Source organism: Coloeus monedula (assembly GCF_965178545.1).
Source record: "Coloeus monedula genome assembly, chromosome: 4".
Taxonomy (NCBI): Eukaryota; Metazoa; Chordata; class Aves; order Passeriformes; family Corvidae; genus Coloeus; species Coloeus monedula.
This window is the reverse complement of record NC_138784.1, coordinates 36,027,698-36,049,077: the sequence shown is the minus strand read 5'-3', so window position 1 is coordinate 36,049,077 and position 21,380 is coordinate 36,027,698. Positions and strand designations below refer to the sequence as shown.

At 38.9% G+C, this 21,380-nt stretch overlaps 1 protein-coding gene across 1 annotated transcript in view; it reads left to right on the top strand.

Moving 5' to 3' along the window:
- Nucleotides 1-21,380, top strand: part of TMTC2 (transmembrane O-mannosyltransferase targeting cadherins 2) — a 236,895-nt gene that overhangs the window by 18,625 nt on the left and 196,890 nt on the right. The gene's annotated exons all lie outside the window — the stretch shown is intronic.

Sequence of the window (21,380 nt, the reverse complement as noted above, 5' to 3'; positions counted from 1 at the left end):
CAACTGCAGAGAAAGTCTTCTTGTACCCTGGAAGTGCTGCTTCCACCCAAGCTGTTGGTCAAGGTAATGCTATGGAAACAAAGTGGTAGGTAGATAATGGCAAAATTCAGAAGGCAATAATAGGACCTATTATGTGTAAAAGTAAAAAAAAAAAAATATATAGTGAGCATTCAGGAATGCTAGTACTTTGCATAATGATTTTATCACGTGATTTGGTTAACTATCTTAAGTTTGTGTGGCAATAATATTCTATTTTCAAGGTGATTAAGTTGGAGTTTTGAAGACTCTTTAAATATAAGGAACAACTGCAATCTCTGTCCAACCTAAGAAAGGACTAAAAGCAGGAAATCATCCAGGGTGACATATGGGCAGTGCATACTCTTGATTTCCTCTGAGATCTAAATATACTCAGAGTCTGAGCTGAAACAGCATCGTTTGTGTGCTTCAGTGTTAATCTGAGTTATATGCTAGAGTTATACCTCTGTCTTCAGGGCAGATGTAGCCAGAAAACTGAGATGGAGACCAGGACCAGACTTAGTCAATAAATGGCTTATCTGCAATATGAGTGGTTCAGAAGAATAAACTGTATAATTTCCAATTTATTATCACAACATGAGTTCTGAAGCAGTCTGATCCTTCTAGAGTTGCATCCTTGCTATTTGAGAGACTATGGAAATAGAAGCTGTTCTAACCCTAAAAAGGTTGTTGTTCAGACCCCTACTCTGGAACAAAAGCCCCCACCCAAAACCAACGAACTTCCTATCTACCCCTGCCCATTTTTTATTTTACTTAGTAGGATTGCTTTTATAAACCTAAACATTGGTATGGCTGTCTTATTTTTTTAACAACATAAACATCTCAGAGATTTTGCTCATGTTTTATTTCTGATTACTTCATGCTGTGGGTATTGATGAGATAATAAAAATCTGTATCTGAAGCATTGTTGTGGGGGAAGCAATTTGTGTGCCATGTTTCTCATCAACCATAATTAAAGCATTGACTATTACAATCAAAATTAATTGTGTTTAATAGAGGATTGCTGTACTTTTTTTTCTTTTTGGTTATGTATCCAAATCATACACTCGTAACTTTCCTTTCATGCTTCAGAAAGCTTTTGGAAAAGTCTGTTGTCCTCTTTCAGTGTAACTATCTCTAGGAGAGAAGGGATTCAGTATTTCCTGAAGGTAGTTATATTTCTTAAATCATTGAATCAAAATGCAGTGGTTAATGTTAATAAATATTTACTTTGGTTTTAAGCTTGGAATCATCAGCAGTGCCACAAGCTAATCTGTGAATTTGCCTGAGGTGGTGATGTGAGCCTTCAGAGTGTTATATTTGAAGTTGCACTCATCCGTTAATTCACTGAATGAAATTTGCATCTTTAACAAAGACTAGTGTATAGCTTTGTCTAGGTAAATAATTCTATGCATATTTTTCAGTAGTATTTTACAAATTTTTTTCCCTTTTAATTGTTTTAACATGACTTTCTTCTGTGTGTTGGGTTTGTTTATTTTTTCTCTTTTTTTTATCTTTAGGAAAGCTCATTTTCAATATCAAGCAAAACCCAAATCCTATCAGAAAAAAAGCATTGGGAATAAAAGCAATTTCATATCATCATAGACCATGAACTGTGAAAGTGATACAAGCTCAACTAATCTTCTCACAAGTCAATATTAAATTTGTTCTGTCTCCTGGTTTTTGTGATGTTGTGTTTGTTTCTTTTTAAATTGTTATTTTTTTATTGTTGTCATTTGCTTTGTCTATGTTCACTTATTCTTTCCTACCTCAGTCTTATACTTCCCATGGGCCAAGGATAAACCTGCTTGGAGCTTGTACATGTCTTGTCTTGCAGGAAAAAAGCATCTTCAGTGATGGGTTGAATTCTTTAAATGTTGTTACTCTCTTCTCTAAACCTGATATTTTTGTTGATTCTTATAATGCATGTAACCTGCTGCCTCTCACTTTTGTAAGTATTTGGTCAGGATGAGTGTCAGTGTTGATTTTGGTGAATACAGGTAATGGTGTCTCTTCTATATTACATGAAGTCCTTGAACATTATGAGATCATAAAATAGAAAAATGATAGGAAACCACTGTGCTTATGTAAAATTTGTTCTACTCATCAGTTTTGCTCATGAGCTGCAGTACATACTCTGGGACACCTTTGCCAGCAGAGCAGATAGGTGAGAGTCTTCCCCCTTGTCAAGGGTCAGGGCCCCCTTTAGATCTGGAGCATCGGGAGTCCGGAGGATGTGCTGGTTTCCAAGAGTGTCTGCTGCAGAACTGGTGTGTCAGCCTCACTTAAAGCCTTTGGCTTTTCCTCCCCTGCCTGCTTTGCTCGGATAATCCTGCAGCAGCTGTCGGAGTTTCCCTTTGATTCCTGTGGCTTCAGCAAAGCTGCAGGGACACTAGAAACCTAGCCCTGACCCCTGCTGAGCTGGTGGAGATAAGAGCAACATCATCCTTATTGAACCTGTGTACCATTGCCCTATTTCAGCTCGGAGAATGGTCAAAATAAAATCCCTGATTTGATTTCCAAGGATGAGTGACCGGCAGTCCTCCCCCCATCGCTGGGCCCCCAGTGATGCCAGCTGCATGTGCCCTGTCCCCAGTGCCCCTGTGGGTAGGGTGTGGAGTAGTCATGTGGTGTCAGCAGTTCCCTGTGATTGAATCCCTGCTTGTGACATCTAGAGGGAAAAAGTGGGTGTTTGTAGATCAGGTTATACTCAATTTTGATTGAGACCTGCCTGCTGTCTGTTGTTGTGATCCAGTGCAAAAAGTGTTGTCAGTGCATGTCAGGATGGGGGGGAGCTGCTTGCTAGGCAGCAAGAGATCAAAAACACAGAGCTGCCAAGTTGGTCCTGTTGTATTTGGTGTTTGTGAGGCTCAGTGGAACCACACATCCCTTATTTTAGATGATGTCCCACTGTCCCTGAAAAAATGTCTCTTAAAAGTTTTCCTCTTACTATTTATAATGCATGCTTCAGCATGCATTTTTGAACTAACTGTACTCAGGAAGGGTGCTCTGCCATTGATTCTGTTCTTTTCCTGCAAAGCATCCCTACTGTTTTGGAAATGGCTTAATATATAATCTGCAGTGTGAGGAGGCTGGCAGTGAGAAGGGTAGGTGATTAAATAATTCCATAAATACTGATAGACAGTTTGAACATACACGGCTCGGATTAACTGCCTCCACTTTATGGACATCATTATCTGTTAAAATAATTTGTTTTCCTATAGGTAAAAATTTAATCTTCTAATTTTAAATTAATCTGGGTTTAACTTGTATTAGCGCAATCTACTTTCTCTTTCTGTTTTGACGTAATGTTCTACTCAGCTAGGCAGATCCAATAGTTTTAGCATTGGAACCTGGTACATGAGACCTTTTAAAGTGTGTAGGAATTGCAGATTGCCTTTTCTACAGCTTCCACGTCACTTTGTTTAATAGTAACAATTTCAATGTCTAGAAATGTACAGGGGTGATACAAAGATTATGCCTTATTATTTCAACCTACAAACACTCTTCTTTGAGGAACTGGACTTCGCAATAACCCTCGTACCCTCAGCACCTCTACACAGTATTAATCCCAGCATAACTGCTGAAGGGTACATGTACAAGATTGAAATGTATTTCTGCAAAGACTTGCAATGTCATGAGATTAAACGTGTTTTCCTCCCTTTTGTTGTTATCAAAATGTCTAGATTGTGGCTTTGTTACTAGGTGGCCAGTGTAAGCTTGGCTTTGACCCTTCTGTGAGCTATCAGCAACTCCTGTCTGAAGATGTTTTCAGCTCCAAAGTCACCTAGTCTTGAAGCATTTCTCTTTGTCCTGCTGCTGGCAGTACTGATCTGACAAGCTGCAGGTAAAAGCAGCAGCCCGAGGTCCCCACTCACAGTGTGTCTGGGGACCTCAGGGGCCACACATGCTTCTGGCTGCCTGAGAGCTAAAACCCAGGCAGGAACATGAGAACCTGCTTACGGGTGCCTGAGCTGCTGGTGCATCCGGGTAGAATTAGTACCTAAGTGCTTTTTGCACAAGGTATTGTGAATACCATCCTATCACCATTTCAAAACCCAGAGTGAAACAGAGCCCTTTGTGATTGTTTGTTCCTTTGTGTGCTTCATGGCTTCCTAATTAAAAAAAACACCTAATGTGTCTGTTCGGTTCATTCTTTCAAAGCAAGAAATATGCATTTATGTATTGGAAAGGGGAGTCTGTCTTTTATCGCTTTCTTTTTTCATCTGAAAAAGGTGGTAGGAAAGAAAGAAATACAAAATCAGTGTTTGAATTAATTTTCTCCTGATTTTGAAAAGGGCCTTTCTCACATACTGATTGTAGTTTGTGCTTTGAAAATAGTTGTTATGTGTGTAACTCCTAGTGTGCCACGCAGTCACTCTGTGAATGCTGGATGGGGACTGAAGTCAACTTGGCCTTTAGCCATTCTTTACTGAGCTAGTCAAGCTTTACTCAGCTGTCCAGTGGATCTCTCCAGGTCTTGCAGGTTTACAGACTCTTACCCAGGGCAATTTTCAGGAGTTCCAGTTTGTGGCATTCTTGCCACCAGAACAATTGCCCAAATATTTAAACTTCTAAATTCACATATGTTCCTCCTGTTTGAGGAGATAATGTACAATAGGGAAAAAGGTATTTTTAGCCTCTGTAAAATGCAGTTTCTCAGCAGCTTTACTTTTTATCTTTCCCATCTGATATTTCACTGATTTTGGTGTTTTGTTTTGTTTTGGTCTGTGTTTGTGTTTTGGTTTTTTTTTTTTTTTTTTTTTTTTTTTTTTTTTTTTGTTTTTTTTTTTTTTTTTGTTCTGATCTGGGTCATTGAGTTTGTCTAGGTTTTTCAGTTGTGTTGCATTTCTACCTTCCTCAGATTTTTCTTCTTTACTGTGGAAAAACTAGCTGTTAATTCCCTGTTTTTTTTATGACAGTTTTGAAAATGACCCTGTAACAAATGACACAAAAGTGCTTTTGGTGAGGCAGTTTTACCTGAGTCTTTGTGTTGATGTAGCTGGGCACTGCTAGCTGTAATGCAGGCAGACCTACTGGCAGGTGCTTTAAGGTCCATCTGTATTTTTTTTCCTCTTTTCCAAGTATTTCCTTGTTTTGATATTTACTCAGATAGGTTTTTCTTTGTAGTGGTTTTAATTTTGGATTGCTGAGCAGTATTACTGACAGTGCTAGGACTGATGAGATCTGCTTAGTTATTGCAGTACGTTTGTTAATAGATGATGCTACATTTGCAAGATCAGCCTTTTGCAGAACACCTCTGTTTATTAATTTGTTTGTTTTACCTATCAAGACAATAGGCTAAGCACACTGTCAGGTTTCAACCAGCACCAGTCCAGTGCACAGATGGAGAGCACCTATTTTGTGCCTGTGCTTCAGAGTGGGAGTTTCCCCAGCACAGATCTGTGTAAGCAGAAGTCATGGATGCATTTGCTTAGTTTGTGCTTTTCACTGAATTTTGCTTCTGTTTAAGGACTTTAACTCTGTGATGTTTCTTTCCTGAACAGGTGCATAGAAGAACCAGGAGGTTCTATTGAACCTGAACTCTGAACTACTATTTTCAGAGTAATGTACTTTTAATCAAGTGGTGTTGTAAGCTCTTAAATTGTGTATGACCTGTTTGGCCTTACAAATCCCTTCTAGAAGAGATAGTCAGCAGATGTATTGTAACTAGAGTCTATTGGAAAAGGTTACAGTCTGGAGAGGAATGTGCACACTGTAGTTTAAATCTCTTTCCATTAAAAGTTTCCTTTGTTGCCAAGGAAATAAAGCAATGATCATGTTATGGGTCTGACAGTCTTGCTAATGTTTCATATTTTCAGAACAAGGCTGTTCAATTGTTGAGGATGATGTAAAATTCAAGGACTCTTACTAATGTTTCTGATGCGACTAAAATATATTTTTACACTTCCTCCCTCCCTAAAAAAATCCCCAAACCTCTTTTTTCAAGGTGACAGAGGAATAGACTCCCTATTTAATGAATTTTGGTAATTATAGCAAGTAATTAAGCACTCTCTGCCCCACTGGTGGTCTAAAAAGCTCCACAGACGTTCTAAGCCAGGCTCCCTTTACCGAGGATTAAGTGTGTTGGAGTTCTCCCTGCTGCGTTTCCTGCTGCTGCTTTTTACTACTCCTTGGTGTTGTAGGTCATTGTTGGGAGGAGGAGCTGTTACCCATGTCCCATTCATAACTGCCTTGTTCCTACTTCATCTCTTCGTAGTGAGAAGTGTTATTTTCATCCCTTTCTTTTTTCCTTTGGTACATGTACTTAGGAAATAAGATACAGAAACTGTGGTTGCTCTCTGTTGCAGTTACCTGTGTGTGTTTAAGGGCATTGCACTTAAGAGTTTTACTACATGCACTGGGTATCTGTGCTCATGATAAAGTGATGTTAACTCAGGTACTGGTCACTTTTCCTTCCTCTTTGAATTCAGAACATCAGTGAAAGACTCAGGGGTGACCAATCTGCAGTGAGACCATGATGCTGCATCCTCACCCTCTTCCTCTAGCTGTTTCCGAGAGAGAGACAGGAAGCCATGTCCTTCCTTACTTTTGATGTTGGCAAACATGGTGATGCCTTTTTTATTGAATAAAGAGGAAACATAACTGGAGGCAGTTTGAATTCTACTTTTTCCTGCTATGCATGTTCTTGGTGCATGTTTGGGTAGGTGGGGCACAGTGGTATCTGATACTGATAGCTCTTGCTGTGTAACCCATTGCTGATTTAAAAACTTGGGTCTGATGTTATACTAGCTGTATGAGCGAGATTTATTTTGCCTAACTTCATCTTCTTAAAATATTTCGGTCTAGTTGAAAGTTGTGATGGGGATAAGAATATTGCTCAGAGGGAACAAAGATGTGCAGTTCATGTGGGCTCAGTGACTTTCATTACCAGAGAGACTTCTCCCCTTCTCTGTGTCCATTCATAATGGTTTAGTATTTCAAGTCAAGTGTCTTAAAATATTTACTTCTCCTACATGCATGATAAGATTGTCTCTTTTAACTTTATTAATAACCTTTAGAAATAATCATCTTGGTTGATAAGGAGTAGATATCAGTTTCTTGCTTTAGATGACAAAGATATTGAAGATGACCAAATTGTGTGGCTAAAATGTGCAGAATATATCATGTTAACCTTTGTTTTAAAAATCTTCCTTTGCCTGTAATACTACATGAGAAAACTATCATATAAAAAGATGATAAGGTAGAGAGACTACCGTTGTTGTTGATCTACTGTGCACATGAATACTAGTCTTTTTTAAGCAGGATTACTAGAAAAATACCATTACAAAATCAGTGGCATCAACTTTTATCCTTCTTCCCTTCCCCTGTTCCTCATGTTTGGGGAAAAAAAAAAAAAAGAAACCAACCAAGAAAATATCCTGGTGCTATTATATCTGGTAAATTAATACATAGATAGTAAACAGAATTAGACTGACAGCAAAAAAAAAGATGTTCCTTATTTCAGCTTTCAGATGCAGGAAGAAGGCAGACTGATTTCTAAAAACAGCTACAGTTACGACAAAGGAAAGAAATCAAAATATTCTGAAGAAAGAAGGAGAGTTCATGGAGTTGTCTTTCCCTAGGCACGCAGGAAGACAGAGACATGATGCAAGTGAAGTGGTTAAATTAGGCTGTGGCATGAGCTTTAGTGGGGATTGCTAGGAAATAATTTGAACAGTGGAGGAGAGCTTCCTTCCTTAATTGTTTCCACCTGGTAGCAGGCTATTGTGCGACCAGGGACCTCTCTGCCCCTTGGAGCAGCACTCTGAACGAGAAATATACAGCGCTCTGCGATTAAGTAGTGTTCGGATAATAGCTAATTCTGCTTGGCTTCGTTTTACAAAGCTGTTTGGAAATGTGATGGAACAGCATTCTCCTTTAGGAATACATGCTTTCCCACTGTGGTCTGACTTGGGAGACTGTTTTTCTTTTTTTTTTGTGTTGCTGCTTCTGCTACTGCAAGAACCATGGTATGTTTTCAAAGTTCAGTATAAAAATATGAAGTGTTGCATTACCTGTTTATGCACTGTAACTTCTTAATTTTGGAAAAATGCACACAGAAGTTGTTTAGGAATGCACTGCCTTGCTAGAAGACAAATGAAGTAGAGAGTCCTTTATTGTGCTCTAGATTAAGCTACTAGGAAAGAGAAAAAGCCTTGCCTAACACTAAAAACAAAGTGAAAGGAGGAGGCATGCATGTGAAGTGATACCACCACCTGATCTTGAGAAAAATCATGACTTCTAATGCAAGCCCTTATTCTTTGGAAATTAACTTCTCACATCTAATGCAGCTCAGAAATTCAGTCCAGTTTTAGTAGCTGAAGGCTAGAATGTGAAAGCCCCTCCTTCTGTAATCTATGCCTCTTTAAAAGTGTCCTTGATTTCTGCCTTCAAAGTCTGGAGGACACAGAAGTAAAATGGGATAAGCTTTCATCAGGAATCAACTGAAATGTAGTTTTTCAAGGTAAGTGTATAGGATTACTGCAGGCTGCCTGTGTACACCTGTTGTAGTTTCAGTCTCATTTAATTTCTCTCAAATGATGGTCCTGTATCCTAATTACTAATTTGCTGTGTTTGTTCATGGACATGGGAATCAAAAATTCAAAATGAAATCACAGCGATTAAAAGTGGACCAGCAATGAGACTTAGGACTCTCTGGGTACATTAGTAAGTGCATTCCCATTGGTTGCTGACAGCCCATTGCTGGTGTTGCACGGGTGGCTTTGTCAGTGATGGAACACACGCATTCCTCACGTGCCTGGCATCTCTGACATGGAGCAGGAGGCAGGCAAATGCCTACCGACTGCTGGGGAAGCTTCATCTGCCAGGGCTACCCTGGATTTCAGGAGCTGCTTGGTACTAGCTGTGGAATATTAAGCAGGGTTGAATCTGCCTCAGTATGTTGGAATGAGATTGCGTATTTCATTAAAGCCTAATTTGTTTTTCATGGGGAAATACCAGAGGCTTCAGCAATTATCATACTTTTAAGATTGGAAGAAAGATGCTTGGATGAAATTTAGCAAACAAGGCTGTCAGTGCTCATTTAGTAGCTCCTTTGTGAATCGTTTTGAACCGAATTTGCATGATTGTAGCACACCCAGAAAACCCTTTGCTGCAATTATTCAGTGATACCACTATATAATCAGCGGGAGGTAATAGGTATGCTTCTTACAAAGCTTTTTTTCACCATTTCTGGCCTTTTCAGTCCCTTTCTCAGCCTCCTTGGGGGCATTCTGAGACAACCTGGCACTGACCCAGAGAAGATAGATACATGAAGGATAGTGGGTTGGATGGAGGAGGGATGTTGGCCTTTTGACAGAAGGATAAGATTCTGTTTTTTCAGATTTGACCCTGCATTTCTAGAAATCTGAAAGGTTTAAGGACAAAAATCTTGTGAATTGCTCAAATCCCTCATACTGGAGCCTGGATTGAAAGTGCTTCATACATATAGGGTTAACAATCTAATCTAGGAATTGAATTGAGCCCGTGTAACTTGCATGCTAAATTTTGAAATGCTTGCCAGGTGAAAAAAAAAGGGGGGGGGGGTGGTGAATTGGAGAGTAAGTAGTGCCAAGTAAGCTCTAAAGTTGTCTTGCTTTGCTTTTTATTTCAAGTAGTGGAATAGGGAGTTGAGTCTTGAGTTATAATGAAAAAGGAATTCGTGCCTCACAGTATTGTTGTGAAAGTTAAGTATTTGTAAATGACAGAATACAAGACTGACAGGAAAAAAATACATTAAATCTGAAATAGCAGCACAGATATTTTTGGTGGTGATGGGGTAGGGTGGAAAGTGTATTGAAGCTCTGTGGGACAATGTAATTTTTGTTCCCAGCCTATGGAAGTGGTTAGCAGCTGCTTATTGCCCTTAACAGTTTGTTCTTAATTGACAAGGTTCCCATCTTGAGAGTTTTCAGTTGTATGCTTATATCTCCTCAGTCTTGGTATTCTCTAAACAGTTTAAGAAGCCTGGCATATCTCTTCCACCACGGGCGGCAGAAATCAGATTGCATCAGAACAATCGGACATTGTGAAGTGAGTTGTTAGGAAGTCTCTTTGCCTGAGATACAGCTGTTTCTCGAGCATATGCTATCACAACAGCTCCGAGTCTCAGTAATGCTGCATGGGAAAGAAAGAATTATCATTGAATTCCTATTCAAAGAGGAATAAAATCCAAGTGAACACCCACGTTCAGAGGAGATGAAATACAGCGTGGCTTGTGCTTACTGCCTTTTGAGTGTGCTTCGTTTTTATTTATTCCTCAGCATAGATAGATGACCTAAGGAAAAAACCAATTAAAAATGCACAGACCATTTTCAAGGACGATATTACTGAACTGGCTAGTCTGTTCTGTGCAGATGCAGTTCCAGTATGCTGTTGCACGTGTTTGTGCATATAGAAAATTGACTTCTGAAGTTCAACACCGTTCTTAGTTGACAGTTGCTTTTGTAACTGCTTGGTGTGATACTTGGTATCAAAGCTGGGAGTAGCTTTGTCAGTGTGCTTGCAGTGTTAACTAACACACTCCTAGTGGCATTTTTTTTTTAACAATTCAGGGATAATTTAATAATTTTTAAAGATATCATCATTGCTATTTAAAAGATGTGTTGGGTAAGCTAAAAGAAAAAGGAAACATAAATGCTTTGAATATATACATCTGAGCACTATCTAAACCGTCTCATTTTAAATGGTGATAACACTTTACTTGCAGTGTATTGGTTTCCTGAATTTCAATAACCTTTGGTGTGATCCCTCCATGAGCAACTGGATCCTGCTGGCAGCACAGGGATCTTCTCAAGTGCATTGCCATGCTGTGTGCATGCATTTCTGCATTGTGAAACTTTTGCCTCCAGTAATGTTTTTAAAACCATGCTTCCATGTCTAATATTCTTGGTTAGTAATTTAACCAATCTCCTCTATAAATGTGATCTTTTTGTTTCCACTTCATTGCTGTGCAATTGCATGGCCTACATAATTTTATGGTTAACGGACAATCTCTCTTCAAAGGATTTGGGAATCCTTCTACCAGTTAGATAACATCTATTTTGCCATTGTGCTTATATAAATGTGTATGATAATGTAAAACTGAGACTCCTAAAGCAATTTGATTATTTGTTCAGATAAGAAGTCTTACCATAAGTCATTGTTCACAGTGAAATGGAAACAGAGTGGTTTTCGTGGCTTAGGTGAATATGCAATCGCTCCTGCGTTCTGAGTGTGCTATGAAATGGTTCCATATAAGAGAATTCTTACAGGGTACCATATGGCCCTATGTTCTTTGTTCTTTTTTTATGGAAACAGTTTATTGTAAGGATGGTGGCCTTGTATCTCTTCCTGGGCAAAAGCATCATTCTCTCCTGCAGAGCAAAGGTAGAATGAAGGAATGGGTTTTGTGGTGGGGCTTCTGCTTTTTCTCAGTGGGAAGACAGGGTGAGGATATGCAGTGCAGAAGAAATGGAGATGGGCAAAGTCCTTTAAGTGCTCGTGTTCTGTAGTGAAGGAAGCATGTAGCATGAAGAGCGCACTTGAACTTAATGGTGCTCATGTTGCTGCAGAGTAAGACAAAAAATGACCTTTTTGATGTAAGCATCTTTCTCTTGAACCTTTAAGTTTCACAGTTGGTGGGAAGGGAAGGAAGCTGCATGTGGCTGCTTCATTATGTAGGAGAGAATGTAATTATGACTTGTATTCTTGATTTATTGTTAAGCACTGATAGTGAGTGACAGCATGAAGAATGCTCTTAGAAATATAGTCTGTCTCAAACTTCACGGCTGGGGTTCAGCTTTCTTTAGCATCTGTGTTACGTGTGTTGGGTGGATGCCCAGGTTGTCAGAAATGTTGGTGACTCTGCTCTCTGCATCTTCATCAGAGCATCGGGAATCTGAACAAGTGATTAGGAGGCTAGCCTGGCTTTTTGGCTTCTACTTCTGCCTTGCCTTTGCTTTTTTTTTCTCTGACTGAAGGCATCCTTAATTACAGCTGCACTCTATGCTGTCTGCTGTCAGAAGTGTTCTTGGCTAGCAGGGAAGGTATCGGCCCAATTTGTACTTGCTGCCTCCTGGAGGTGAGGTGGGACAGAAGAGAATCAATTAAGAGATGAAAAAGCACATTTTAAAATAAATGGAATAGATAAGACTCCAAAAGGATGGAACTGTTTGTAGGACATAATGAAGGTTTTGACATGTGCATAATTACATTAACATTTGTAATCAAATGCATTTCTTGCCTCACAGTGAGAGAGGCTAATTTTAAATATTCTATGAAAGTTTGTTTAGTGTTTGGTAGTGAAAGAATTTTTTTAGAGTAATTGAGTTGGATTAATGGATAAACAAGTTAAAAGTGATTTCCATCTGTGTTTCTTGTTCCACATAAATCCCCAATTTTCTATGTTCTCTTGAGTACTCTTAGCACTTCAGCAGTAAAACCTTTATTTTACCTGACATTAGAACCAATTTTTCAGAGAAAGCAGTTTCTACTATTAAATTGTCATTCCTTTGTCAGTAAGGATATTGCTTAATTGAAAATTCTGGCTGTAGATACTAATTCATGCTTCCAGGTGACCTCCAGGTATGCTTCTAATCTTCTTGTCAGTATAGAAGAGTGCTTGAGGACCAAAGACAAAGGGAACATTTTCAGAGGGACTGTGTTCCCGGCTTAGTTACCTGAAGATAATTTCTTCTATATCACTTAGGACTTGGTGTCCTTTATACATGATAGTAGCATTTTCTTCCAATTTTGTTTTGTTTTGCAAGATTGTTAAATGATACATTCATGATTTGTGAAATGTTAGGCATATATCTGTTGCATATTGTTTTTATAGACCTCCGTTATTTTGACAGTATTGTCACCACCAGTAATGTAAGATTGATTTGAAATTGTATCTGTACTATGCCAGTGTGTAATGCATCCAATTTGCTCATGAACTAATCCATTTGTGTTATGAACTCAGGGAAGATACAACCTTTTCCAAAAGAAGGCCTGATATCCTAGAGTGTTAATTACCTTTAAAATAGCTTACAGAGCTGTATGAACTCAATAATTATGAGATTTATTTAGAAACAAATGTGTTAACCTCCTTGATACAGGAAGCCTTGCATAGTTCTTGAGCAGAGGTTTATATCACACTTTTTCATCAAACTAGGCTTCCGTGGATTGTTTTGAGCTGCAAGCACAAGAATTCAGCTTTGAAAATGGATGGTTTCACATTTGCTTCAAAGGTAACTTGTAAACGAAGTGGTAAGTTTTAGTTAAGGAAGGTACATAAAAGATTTATGTGCTTAATTGTGAAATTGCTGAACTCTGATGTTTGAGGATAAGTCCTTGCAGCATTTTGCTTTGATAGTCAAGCCAAATCCTTGCCAGTATATCACATTGCCATTGTTCAGTGTGGAAAGATTGGAAAGTGCCTCGCTAGGAATTACTTGGTATGGTGTACTGTCTCAGTCCTCTGCTGGAAATTATGCTTACTAAGTACAATAATGTTCTTGGTGAGGAGAAATAACATGCTATCAGGAAATAGCTAAAGAAAACTGTATAGCATACCATATACTAATTGTAGGGGGAGGCAAATTCTTGGCAAGAAATTTAGGAATGTTTCCTTTTAAGACTGTAAACGTCCAAATATTTATTTTTCTTTTCTTCCAAGAAGTAAAAGAAACATTGGCTGTTCAAGAATTGTTAAGTGTTTTGTCCCATTTTGTAAAGTAATGGTGTTGCTGTTGATTCTCAACTGGTGAATATAAGATCTCACCTCTCACGGATATATGGTACTTAAGATACCGTGTACTCTACATGTTAGTCATAGTTAGAAGTTCCTATCAAGGAAGCGAGCAAATGAGGAGATAAGGCTGTACTTAAAATGTACAAAAACGATTGTAGACTCATTTATCTGACTGCTCTGGTACACACTGCATTAAAGTACATAATGAATAACTACATCATGGTTCATGTAGGGTTTAACATTCCTAGGTTAGGCTTTTATCAAAGGCATTAAAAGAATGAATAGCTATCCTATGTATAAATGATATGGATAAGCAGAATGTAAAGCAGAAGTGAAGTATGCTGCACTCCTTGGCGGCGAATCTGCAAAGGATTACAGCATACTTTCCCTGGATGGTTACAACTACCCCTTCAGTTTGCATAGGTCCCATCATGAATCTTCAAGCTTCAAATCATATTTGTTTATTTATGACATTTTATTTTTTGTCTGAATTTGTAGTTATTATATGAGAATAATGTGAAGTTTTCTCTGTTAATGATGAGTGCATACAAGTAGTTAGGAAGAGTGTAGTACAATGCTGTGTCTTTTGTTTTCTCTTCTTTCCTGCTCTCCCTCCCTTTTAAAAATTTTTTTTGCCTTCTGATTTTGTATTGTGTAAGAAAGGATCTTACCGACTTGTTTGGTGTATGCTTGGAACAAAGGTCACTTCTCTGGTAGAGTTTGGGAACCAAACAAAGCACATTCAGTGTTGATGGATGGTTAACTGGTTTTCCACGACACACTGAGAACAGTGGAGAGAAGTAGCTATGTATTAGTCACGTATTTTCATCTCCATTGCTTCACACTAGGGAGATGTGATCTTTAGTTTTGACTGGTGACCTTTCACCTGCGCGTTGTGTTTTGGTCATTAAGTTTAATGCAGATGTAGATCATGGTCTTGATTTCTGTGTTACTGTACTACTGTTCTAAACCACTCCTTAAATCTCTTGAAAGAATGAAGTCACTGCAAGAAGAGAGCATGCTGTTTGTTAATGGTATTCCTTACCATTGCTAGATGGCCTCTACCACTATGTATGAGTGCAAAAATGTAGCTTGGATTTGTCTGCAGAGTCTGCAAGAGAATCTGCTCATAGGCTCTGAGAAGCAGGTGTCTTCTGCTGCCTGTTGCAATGAATGTGTCTTTAGGAAAGGCACCCAAAACTCAGGCTGCTTGGAAAGGGACTGGGCTGTTTGGGTTTGGGGTTTTCTTCACTTGGAATTTACTTAGTTTCTTTTTCCCTCTGACTGGTGTGAAATAGTCCAAACTAGGATTATCTCTGAAGCAGGCTGTGAAGTCATTCTGTTTTCCCAGACTTTAGGAAGAGAAGGTTATGTTGACTTTACTCTCCTTAAACTCTGTTCTCATCCATAGTCAGTGTATTCTCTGGGTTTTTGGCAAGGAGTGCACCTTATGGAAGAGAATTTATTTAGCTGGTAACCTTTTTCATGAAACCCTGAGCCTCTGGCTGTGTATAAATAGATATCCCTGTACTCTATGCTACCTGGAGCAATGTCTGAAAATTACTATGGGGGATTTTTTTTTTCTACTTGCTGAATGTGGTTTTGATGACAATAGAAAGAGAATTACGTTGGAGCAAAAAGAATGTAGACCTTTAAACTTTCAAATGATATTAAAAATTAATCAAGAGGAGTGGTATTCTTACTGTGTTCTCCTTCTGTCTCAGATTTTAAGATCTAAGCATTAGAGGCTGTGGGCTGTGTAAAGACACAACTGTTTCCTTTTGTACTATCATTTTATTCTATTTCAGTTAAACAAACAAAATGAGAACTGATCAAGTCTCTAATACTCCCCCTGAATTATTGCAAACTTAGTTAAGAGATGTCTCTGACTGCGCTGATATTTTGATAATATGGAGGTGCTTACAATCTGATTAACACATGCTGCATTTTTCTTCTCTCCTGCTGGGAATAAAAGTCTGGGGCTAATAAAATGTTTCCTGACCTTGAATGGGAGGGTATAGTATTTTCTTTCTTGATAAACATATAACTATGAGTGCTGATATTTGCTGATTTTGAGAGGTACAGTAAACAATACAATTTATGAGAAAATATGCATAGTAAATTTTCCTCATCTCCTCTCTTTTTTTCATGAGAATGTCTTACTCCATGAAGGAGTATAGCTATGTATGTAGCTACCATGTAGCTAATAAAATGAAATTCTTGTTCTGCTTTAAAGAGCCTTCCATTCAAAATCTATACCTAAAATATTGAATTAAAAATAGGATAATTGTAATTGTTTTTTGTGCATACAACATCTACTTTGCATCTTCTTAACACAGTAAATAAAAAAAGGAGGAACTAGAACATGTCTGGCTTTAAAAGTTAAAAATGTATCTAAAAATTTATGAAGACTTTATCTTTTCCCCACTTTATGGTTTCCCAAATAGTTTTTAATTCAGTGGTTCTTCCAGTTTTTTTGTGCTGTTTGGAGTAAAAGTGATTTCCTTTGGAGCTTGCAATGACGCATCGTAAGGGTCTGCCTACAACTAAGGTTGAATTAGGAAGTGTTGAGAGTCAGGAGACTAGAGAGTCAGGAGAAATGCCCAGCTGAAAGCATTTGAGTTAGTAGATTTTTAGCGTTTCATAACAATCAAACAGGAAAAAAAAAAGTCATGACATGTTCTTCCCTCCTGGTTATGCAGCTCAGATTCCTTAGCAGCAAAGGTTATCCTAGTGTAGCCAAGGTCTGCTCCTAAAGCAGCAGCTTTCTCAGCTGCAGGTGGTAACAGATGGAGATGGATGGATGGAGATGCAGATGCAACTCAAGCTGGGGAGATATTTGCCAGTCACTCTGTTACCTCCCCCTCACTGGTATCCACCTCTTTGAAGTGCTGGCTCCAGATTCTGTCAGGAGTCCCATTTGGCTTCCTTTCAAATCTGATAAAATAAAGATGAGAGAGAAGTTTACATCTCTGCTATACTAGACATTCTCTTGTGGATATTTGTTTTTAGTGGCTGGCACACCGTATTTTTCAGGAAACTGTCTTTAAAATGGTATTTGCACTCAGCACCTGACGTCTTTAGTACAGTATAACCTAAGACTTCTCAAGTAGCCCTCAAACTTTTTCAGGGAAGGTGGGAGCATCTTCCATGTATTGAGATTCAGGAGGTCCTTCTCAGCCCTAAAAAAGGGGTTAGTGTCACAGTCACAATTTAAAACCAACAATAGCTATAAACCAAATAATAGCTAGCACAATCCTAGAAGTGGGAGGTTGGTAATCACTGAAAGGTGAGTCTGAAATGTGAGTCTGGTTTTGTTCTGATGTGTAGGAGGAGATGGCCGCTCGTGGCCGCCTCCGGTGATGTTGACTTTCTGTGGGTTAAGGAAGGCAGGATGAGAGGAAGAGCTCTGGAAGAGGAGCCCTTTGTTCCCAGAGTCTTCTGGCGTTTGAGGTTGTGGAGAGCACATCTACACCGGAGATGATAGCTGAGCAGGAACTGTGACGTTTTTGTTGCTATATTGTTTTTATAGTTGGAGGAGGAAGAGAGGAGGGATGCTTGTAAAAGGTGCTTTCCTCCTAGGGAGTATGTTTTTCCTCTTTGAACCTGTGACTACAGCAGGAAGGAAATAGAGGCTGTAGACCTTGCAGGAGACACATTTGTCCAGTAGAAAGTTGCTAATATGCAACTGTCAGCTGGGCAATCTCCTAAAATGCTGTGCTCCCACCCTGATTGCTCCTTGTTCCCAGTGATCAGTGGTTGGGCTGTCAGCTTCTGTTTATAAGTCATGGTAACTAGCTTGGTTCCCTCTTCTGAGGTCAGTGCAAGGACATGGCTACAGCAGTGTCCTGTGGTATTTATTTGGACAGTTGAGTTTTTGACAAGGGAGGGCAACATTTATCAAGAAGTTCAGAAGGATTTTGCGAAATGTCATCTGCAGCCTGTGCCTGGAAGGTGGAGGGAAGGATTATAGGATTTGCTATGGGTGATGTGAACCTGCACACCTGCCTGGCTTTGCTATGGTGAGGATCAAAGGCTATTTCTGGATACATTTTGGTGGCTTTGAAGTGGTGGCCTTGCTTGAACCAGGAAGCATTGCTGATGTAAAGGTTATGAAGTTCAATCAGGTGACACAAGACTACGTAAATGAAATACACATTTTTTTCTACAATCACATTGTGCCTGGTCCACTGGTGCTCTACTCATCTAGAAGCCTTTGGTGGTGGCCTGCCAGCCTATTCAGACAAGAAAAACAAACCTTTCTCTGCTTTTTTGTGATCTGACACAGTTCACTATTTTCAGCTTGCTATTATCATAACAAAAAAAAAAAAAGTTAATTCATGTACTTAATGATGTGTCTTTGAAAACGAATTTTTAATCACTGTTCAGTCATCATTTATGGCTCTGAACTTCTAATGTGGTGTTTATTAGAAAATATTTTAATAGTCTTCCAATTTTTCAAAACAGACATGTTTGGTTTTTCCTTTCTGAAGGCAGGTTTTAGCAGATCAGTGGTTTTTAGAAATCATCCCCCTGATTTCGTGACTGAAATTACTTCATGTCTGCCTATCACCTTTCTGCTGTGTGTGAAATCAATGGCGTTGGGATGGAAGTCACTCTCTGCAAATGTACTGTTTCTTGTAAAGTCCTCTGAAGTGATAAAGTGGTCTAAAACATTTTGTTGAGAAGAGGATTGTTTTCCTCATAAATACATAAGTAGAAGCAGCATGCTTTTTTCTTTTCAGTGTTCACGGAACAGTATCAAAGAATTTGATGTGTGCTTAAAAAGCAAACATGCAGAAGAACCAAAAATATGAAACAAGGCTTTGATTTTTTTTTTTTTTTTCCCCCCTGGACTCTAATACTAACAGGCAGGAATAGGGCTCTGAGCATTATCTTGTAGGGATTTACACCTGATAGGAAACCGGAGTGCGTTTTTAAGGACAGAATTATTTTGTTGTCTTTGGAATAGTTACTAAGCTGGGTAACAGCATGGCTGTTCACAGGGAATTCCTCCAGGCTTTAGGCAAAGGAGTGTGAAGGATTTGAGAATAACTGGCCCTGGGAGACACCAGAGAAAGCTGGAGCCTTTCAGATAGGCTTCAGCATCCCCAGACATCTGATCCACTGTGAAATTGAGCAAAAATAATGGTACTTTGTAACTCAGGTAACAAGAATTTAGGATCCAGTGTTGCTGCTTATTTCTTTCCCGAAGTGGTCTGTTGACATTTATGTTGTTTCTTTTGTGTGCAGATGTGACTCTCTGGGTCTTTGGGGAGGGCTGGCAGTGAGATATGCATGTGTGCTTTTTATTGTGTCTTTGGCTCTGACACCTTTGAACTTTTTAAGTGGAAATTTTTACTGTGAAAGATGTATTCAGTTTCAGAAATCTAGCTATGTGATTGCATTAGCCTTATTAACGTTTGTGCAGTTGTAATGTACCGTGATTTTAATAATGGGATATGTAGCTCTGGGCTGAAGATTTTAGTCCTGGAGTACTACTTGGAAATAAAATTGCCTAAAATGCTTAGTGAGCATTTAAATAATTTTGCTAAGCATCAGGCTGGAGTCAAGATTGCCATCCTGTAAATGAGCATCCTACTTCTCCCAGTCTGGCCTTCCAGTTGTCTTCCTGCCCTTTTTCTCTCTCCTCTGACTGCATGTTTAGTATGTTTTGGCAATAGTTCCAAAAGGAGTCTGTCCTCTGCTGACCCCTGGGAAGCCTTCGAAGCTGGAAGTTACAGCATTTTTGCTGAAAGGTAAGAGATCATATTTTGAAATTTAAAAAAAAAAAGGGAGGGGGCTGGGTTTGAGTCCAAGTCTGGCTGGGATCTGGGAAGGGAGTGCTGGCAGTTGTGCAGTGTCCTTCCTGATGTTTCTCAGCCTCTTCATGGTAGGCAGCCAGTGGAAGGGTGCTGGCTCTCTGAAGGGGCTACTTCTTGCATGAGCCAAGGGAGTGAGACACAGTATTTTATTTATCCCCCAATTTACATATATTGAAAGTGTGGTGGAGGAATAGAGTTTATATTGACCTAGGGGAAATAATCTATTGTTCATTTTCAATATGGCTCTCCCATTGAAGTTGATGTAGGATAGGGCCTCTGTCCCCATCCTTATAGCAGACTTGAGCTCCATTGAAGTCCCTTACACAGAATGAGAACATGAATGATCTCAGGTAAATATTTTGTAATAAAATTACAGTCAAAGACCTTTTATTGAGAAAGCATTCTTCTCTGTTTAGGGGTGTGCGTGAGGTGATTCCACTACCACCCTGTACTTCATATAATCTTGTGTGTTTGCATGTGTGGGCTCTCCTGTTTGTTCCGTGCCAGTTCTCAGTAAGTGACATCTCATTGATTTATGTGTGTGCGGAATCCTGTGCAAGTAACACAATAGTTCCAGTAGGCATGACACTTAAAATACATTCTTTCAGACAAGTGACACTTGTATGAGAATAATATTAATAATTAAAGTCTTTCTTGAAACACTGATTTGAATTTGGTTTGAACCCACACTCAATTTAGACTACTATGCTGAGAAACTATGTTTAGTTGTATGACTTTGAGCTAGCAGCTATACACACTCTACAAAAATAACTATGCTATTATTTCCTTAAAAGTAAGCCAAAAATCTCCTACTAACCTACATAGAGAGTAAGAGGCAGATGCTTCTGTAGCAGTGTAAGTCAAGTAAAGCAGAATGTAAGGCTGGTTATGCTTACACCATGTTGTCAGTTCAGAGCCACATGAAAATGTGTGTTGGAATGGCCACAAATTTGTATTTTTGAGATGGAAAAGGTCACATTTCTGCTTTGTGTGTGTAGGGATGCTGAATACATTTAAACAATGGGTTGCTAGTTAGCTGGTAATAGAGGGTTTGATTGTGACCTTGAACTCTATTGCTGTAAATTAAGTTTGTTTTGAGGTGTGGCAGGGTTGAATTAGCACTTGTGTTAGTGAGGGAAACTTCTGGCTCAGCATTTGCTTTTTAATGCCAGAATATAGCCCAGAGGGGGAAAAGCTTTTGTTCTCTAAATCCCCAGATGCTATTTTCTGGAAGTAGGTAATATACAGATGCAAGAAAGTTGTTCTTGGAGTATCTGCTGCAAAAGGTTGTATGTCAAAAAAATATTATGGATACCTAGTGTAAAAAAAAAGAGGAGGCAAGTATGCTGTTGCCTGCATGATCTGCTAGAAAATATTAAACTGAAGCTCTGTCAAAGCCCAAAAGGACTTCGAGTAAAATGATAATAAAAGTATATTTTCACATAAATTCACAATGTAAGGCATGCAGGAATGTTAGGACACCCTGTGATCTGAATTATACTAGATACTTCTATCTTTCACTCAATTATCCCTTTTGTAAAAGTGTTAAATTACTGGACAAAAATACAATCTAGAGTACTTCACTATTTTTTCAGTTTTTGTTTTTAATCAAGACCTGCAGCCTGTACATCTGTGACTCCTAGAAAGCTGAAGACAAATATATTTGCTTCCTCGCCTAATGCATAATTTCTGCAGTTGTGGTCATTCCCACTCACTTCTCTTTTCATCTTTCTTTGTATAGTGTGAAAAAGAGGTGAGTTGCTTTCTTGGACATTTTTCTGTTAAAATCTGTAGTCTCTGGGCTTTGGATGAGTCCTGCA